The following is a 6,789-nucleotide window of genomic DNA, read 5'->3' as shown; positions in this document are numbered from 1 at the left end:
GCCAGGAAGGACTTGAAGTGCTATTGTGAATTTGAAAATAGAGAGGGCCACGTGCCAAGGAATGCAAGAGAACTCTAGCAATAAAGAGTGACCCTTGGCCAACTGTCAGAAAGAAAATAGGTACCTCAGTCTTATAACCCCATAGAACTGAATTCTGCCAACAACCTGAACAAGCTTGGAAACAGATTCTCCTCCAAGCCTCCAGATAAGAGCCCAGCTTGATTGACAACTTGATTTTGACTATTGAGTTACCCAAAATTCTGACTTACAGACCCTTGAGAAAATAAATGGATATGGGTTTTGTTTTTTTTGGAGGTACCAGGGATGAACCTAGGACCTTGTACATGGGAAGCAGGTGCTCAACCATTGAGCTACGTCCGCTCCCCCCAATGAAAGTTGAGTTCTTCATTTGTTTGTTTTTAGGAGGTACCAGAAGTTGAATCCAGAACCCTGTACATGGGAAGCAGAAGCTAAACCACTTGAGTTACATCTGCTGCCAGATATGGTTTTAAGATGCTAAGTTTGTGACAATTTGTTAGGCAGCAAAGAAGACTAATATACCATGACATCTTCTTCCTTGATGGGATGGTATCTTAATTTGCCACAGTTGCTATGACAAATACCACATGAAGAGTTGGTTTAAACAACAAGAATTTATTGGCTCACAGTTTTGAAGGGTAGAAGTCCACCATCAAGGTCTTGATAGGTCATGTTTCCCCATAAAGTCTGTAGTGTTCTGGTTCTGGCTTGCCATAATCCGTGGGTAGCTTGGTTTACATCTCTGCCTGCATAACATGATTTCTGACTTCCAGTTTCTACAACTTCTACTAATTGAGTGTGCCTGAATTTCCTCTATTTTTATATTTTTATATTTTTTAGGAGTACCGAGGATTGAACCCAGGATCTTATACATGGGGAGCAGGTGCTCAACCACTGAACTATACCTGCTCCCTGAATTTCCTCTATTTATAAGGCTTCCAGTAATATGAATTAAGGCCCACTCTGATTCAGTTTGGCCACACCTATATAGGATCTTAGAAGATCCTATTCACAATGAGTCTATACTTTAACTGATAATACATCTGTTTTGGTTTCCTTAGCTGCTCAAGCAAATACTATGAAATGGTTTGTGTTAAACAATGGAAATTTATTATCTCATGGTTTTGAGGCTAAATAAAAGTCCAAATCAAGGTGTCATCAAGGCAATGCTTTCTTCCCAAAGACTGGGATATTCTGCGGCTAACTGCTGGCAATCCTTGGCCCTGAGCTTGTCACATGGCAAGGCACATGGCAGCATCTCCTGGTCTCTCCCTTCTCTCCTAGGTTCATTGATTTCAGCTTCAGGTTACTCTCTCTGTGGGTTTCTTTTCTTCTCTTCTGGGTTTCATTGAATTTCAGTTTCTTGCTGATTTTCTCTGTCTTTCTGAATTTCATTCTGTTTATGAAGGACTCCAGTAATAGGATTAAGAACAAAGCCAGGCCACACCTTAACTGAAGTAACCTCATCAAAGGTCCTACTTACAATGGGTTCACATTCACAGGAATGAATTAAGTTGAAGAACATGTTTTCTTGGGGGGATACATACAGCTCCAAACCACCAAAACATTGCCAAAGTATCCTATGTACAAATGGGTTGTCACTGACAGGAATGCAAATTAGGATTAAGAACATGCCTTTTATTGGGATACATGATTCAATCTACCACAGGTGGTTGTTTTATGTGTAAATTTAGCTGGGCTATGGTACCTAGTCATTTAATCAAACATTAATATAGGTATCGTTGTGTAGGTATTTTGTAGATGAGCTTAATATCTACAGTCAGTTAAATTTAAGTAAAGGAGATAATCCAGAATAATTTGGGAGGGGTAAGTTCATCTACTCAGCTCAAGATTCTAAGAGTGAAAAATTAGGTTTCCTGGAGAAGAAGAAATTGTGCTTCATGATTGCAATATCAACTTCTGACTGAATTTCCAACCTGCTAGCCTGCCCTACAGATTTTGGACTTGCCCCTACCACAATCACTGAGCTAATGTCTTAAAATAAATCTCTTATTGTGTCCTATTTCTCTGAAGAAACTTGACTGATTCATTTGGAAATGAGAGTAGTTTTAGAGGGACATAATCTTAAGGATGAGTTTTCTGAATTGGTTCTGCAGTTTCTGGTATTGGTTCTCTAATCTGACTAGATTTAAAGGCAGTGATGACTCTAGATTCTATTCCCCATGGTAAAGGGGGCACCAAAAGTCCTTGGTGTAATGTGTCAATAGAGATACACAAAATAGCATCACTAAATACTCCTAATCAAATACCAATAAAAGGTAAAATTCTGGGTGACCATGTACTTGAAACCTTAAAATATCTCTGTCTAACTAACAAGTATAATGAGATTGGCTGGTTTCTCCTAAATGTGCTGAAGAAAGTAGATAAAGAAAAGGATGAACTCAGGGCTTCGAAATGCCAGGTTGAGAGCTGCATAAATGACCTGAAGCTTCTATGTCTGCCCCAAAAGAAACCCTTATCTCCTATAGCTGTAGAATTGAGATTCCTGAAAACCAAACCCAGACTTTCATTCTGCAAGTGGCTGCATTACAATGCAAATTGAATTCCAAGCCTTTCAAGGTGTTTGTTAAAGTGAGGGCAGGAGAGTAGATGTAGCTCAAGCAGTTGAGTACCTGGTCCCCACAGGGGAGGTCCTGCGTTCATTCCTCGGTGCCTCCTAAAAGCAAACAATAAGCAAACAAATGAAAAGCCAACTCAGGGGAACTGATGTGACTCAGTGGTTGAGTACTGGTTTTCCACAGACAAGGTCCAGGGTTCAATCTTCGGCTTCGGTACCTCGAAAAATAAAAAATAAAGTGAGGGCATTATTTCAGAAGTAATGGGATTCTGAAAATTGGAATGAGGACATATGGACAGATCCTGATGAAACTGGGGACACTGAAACCCTAAAAGTATGATGTTAGCTGTGGGTTTTCTTATATGCCCTTTATCACGTTGAGGAAGTTTCCTTCTTTTACTAGTTTCCTAAGTGTTTTTCATCAGGAAGGGCATTGGATGTTTTCTATGGCCTTTTGTGCATCAATTGATAAAATCATGTGTTTTTCCCCCTTTATTCTATTAATGTGATGTAGTCCATTAATTGCTTTTCTTATGTTGAACCAACCTTCCTTAGCTGGGATAAATCCCACCTGATCCTGGTTCTAATTCTTTTAATGTGCTGTTGGATTCTGTTTGCTAGTATTTTGTTGAGGATTTTTGCATCTACAGTCATAAGAGATATTGGGCTGTAATTTTCTTTTCTTGTGGGTCACTATGTAGTTTTGGGATGACAGTGGTGTTGGCCTCATAGAAAGAGTTCGGGTGTGCAAACTCCTCTTCAATTTTTTGGAAGAGTTTGAGTAGGATTAGTATTAATTCTTCTTGGAATGTTTGGTAAAATTCCCTTGTGAAGCCATCTGGGAGGTTTTGATGACTGATTCTACCTTTTTACTGGCTATTAGTTTGTTGAGAGCATCTATTTCTTCTTGGGTCATTGAAGCTGTTTGCATGATTCTAGGAATTTTTCAATTTCATCAAGTTTATCTAATTTTTTAGTGCACAGTTCATAGTATACTCTCCATGTCCTCTTATTTCACTAGGGTCAGTGAAATAAAAAATTACAGTAGCAATGTTTCCCTTTCATTTCTGATGTTAGTAATTTGTAGTCTCTCTTTTTCTTCATCAAACTAGTATTCTTGAGAGCTTGTTTGGAGGTTCTAGCAGGGGAGCACAGCTACTTGTATACCCTTGACTGAAGAATGGTCCTCCTCTAGCGGGGAAGGTCATGCTCTTCGACCAAGCATGCAGTTTTGGGAGGGATGCACATGGAGCAGTGAGGGAGGAAGTGAACACCCACCTAGCCAGCCAGATCAGCCAAATCAACCCTGTCGGTCAATGGGGCAACAGATGTCGCAGTCAGATCACCCTCACATCTTTATCTAGTATTCTTTATAAGTCTGTTAGGACTAATTGGTTTAGAATATCATTCAAATTTTGTACTTCCTCATTAATCTTCTATCCAGATGTTCTATCCATTATTGAAAGCGGTATATTAAAATCTGCTACAATTAATATAGAACTGTCAATTTCTCACTTCAAACCTGTTAGTATTTGCTTTATATATTTTGGGGCTATGCTGTTAGGTGCATATTATTTTTATTTTTAGGTACTGGGGGCCGGGGATTGAACCCGGGACCTTGTATGGGGAAGCTGGCCCTCAACCACTGACCCACATTGGCTCCCCTGAGTCGGTTTTTTTCATTTATTTTGTTTGTTGTTGTTCTTGTTACTGTTTTTTAGGATGTACTGGGAACTGCTCCCAGACCGCCCATGTGGGAAGCAAACACTCAACTGTTTGAACCACATCTGATCCCCTACATACCTACATATATATATATATATTTTTTTTTACATTTATTTACTTACCCCCTCCCCCCCCATTATTTGTGCCTGTGGTCTGCTCTCCATGTCCATTCACTGTGTGCTTTCTGTGTCTACTCACCTTCTCTTTAGGAGGCACTGGGACCAGAACCTGGGACCTCCAATGTAGGAAAGAGGCACTCAATCGCTTGAGCCACCTTTGCTCCCTACTTTGTTCTCTCTCATTGTGATTCCTCTTGTATCTCCTTGTTATATCATCTTGTTGCATCACCTCATCGTGCCAGCACATCACACCAGCTTGCTGTCTTACTCGTTTTCTCCAGGAGGACCAGGAACTGAACTGAAGACATCGCATGTGGTAGGTGGGAGCTCAATTACTTGAGCCACATCTACTTCCCCTATATATTTTTAATTGCTGCATCTTCTTGTTGAACTGACCCCTATATCAGCATATAATAATTATCTTTATCCCTCATGATTGTTATTGAATTAAAGTCTATTTTATCCAGTATTAGTATAGCTCTCTTTTGGCTACTACTTGCATGGTATATTTTTCCTCATCATTTTGTGCTCAACCTACTTATATCTTTGCATTTAAGGTGATTCTGTTGTGGACAGCATATAGTTGGGCCACACCTTTTTTTCTGTTCTACCACTCTGCATTTTGACTGCAGGTTTAATCTATTTACATTTAAAGTCACTGCTGAAAGTGCAGGTGTTTTTTCTGCCATTTTGCTATTTAATCTTTTTAAGTCTCATACCTATTTTGCCCCTCAATTCTTATATTAATGCATTCTTTCATATTAATTTGTGTTTGTATTAGCCAGCCAAAGGGGTACTGATGCAAAATACCAGAAATTGGTTGGTTTTTATAAAGGGTATTTATTTGGGGTAGGAACCTAGAGATATCAGGCCATAAAGCATAAGTTACTTCCCTTACCAGTCTATTTTCACATGTTGGAGCAAAATGGCTGTGGACAGGCTTCCTGGGTTCCTCCCTTCCAGGGTCTTCCAGGGTCTTGCTTCTCTCTGTGTTCAGGGTTCCTCTCTCCCTGGGGCTCCAGCTTAAGTCTTCATCATCAAACTCCAACATCAAAACTCCAACCTCAAAAACACTTTTAACTCTGCCCTTTGCCATGCCTTTTATCTCTGAGTCCCCACCCACCAAAGGGAGGGGACTCAACGCCCTACTGGCCCAAGAGGTTTACATAATTACTTAATTAAGTAAACCTATGAATCCAATGTAATCTAATATGCCCAGAAGAAAAGATCAGTTTACAAACATAATCCAATATTTCTTTTTGGAATTCATCAATAATCAAACAGCTACAATGTTGTATTGTGCCATTTTGAGTCACTTCTCATTTCTTCCTGGATATATTTTTCATGTCTATTCCTTGTGGTTACCACTGGGTTAAAATTTAACATCTAAGATATGTAACATGGCGGCGAACTTGGCCCAGTGGTTAGGGTGTCCGTCTGCCACATGGGAGGCCCGCGGTTCAAACCCTGGGCCTCCTTGACCCGTGTGGAGCCGGCCCACGTGCAGTGCTGATGCGCGCAAGGAGTGCCCTGCCACGTAGGGGAGCCCAATGCGCAAGGAGTGTGCTCCGTAAGGACAGCCGCCCAGCGCGAAAGAAAGTGCAGCCTGCCTAGGAATGGTGCCGAACACACAGACAGCTGACACAATAAGATGACTGCAACTAAAAGAAACACAGATTCCCGAGTCGCTGACAACAGAAGTGGACAAAGAAGACGCAGCAAATAGACACAGAGAACAGACAACCAGGGTGGGAGCGGGGGAAGGGAGGATGGGGAGAGAAATAAACAAATAAATAAATCTTAAAAAAAAAGAAAAAGATACGTACCAATCATACTTTTTTAGACAAATCATTTTATTTATATTAATAAAGTATACAATTCTTCCAAAGTGTACAGTCAATGGTATTTGGTATAATCACATAGTTCTGGATTCATCACATCAATCATTATTAAGCATTTTCTTCATTTCAATAATAATAAACAAAAAAACAGATAAACAAGAAAATTCTTCACTTCCTAATCTCTCTATAACTCTCCTGCTATACAAGATGCTATTTCTGCTATTCTAGTACAATTGTTTATTAAGCAGTTTTACTGAGATATAATACATACCATATGATCTATTTAAAGTGTATAATCAATGTTGTGCATTCATCATTACAAAAATTTTTGGAACAATTTTATTACTCCAAAAAGAAAATCTCCATACCTTTTAGCATTCCACAGTCCTACAAACCACTAATCTAATTTCACCTTGATAAATTGATTTATATTTACATTTCATATAAATGGAATTGTACAATATGTTACACAATATATTTAGTTTGT

Source organism: Dasypus novemcinctus, chromosome 8 (genome assembly GCF_030445035.2).
Source record: "Dasypus novemcinctus isolate mDasNov1 chromosome 8, mDasNov1.1.hap2, whole genome shotgun sequence".
In the NCBI taxonomy this organism is placed as follows: Eukaryota; Metazoa; Chordata; class Mammalia; order Cingulata; family Dasypodidae; genus Dasypus; species Dasypus novemcinctus.
This window is presented reverse-complemented; position numbering follows the sequence as displayed.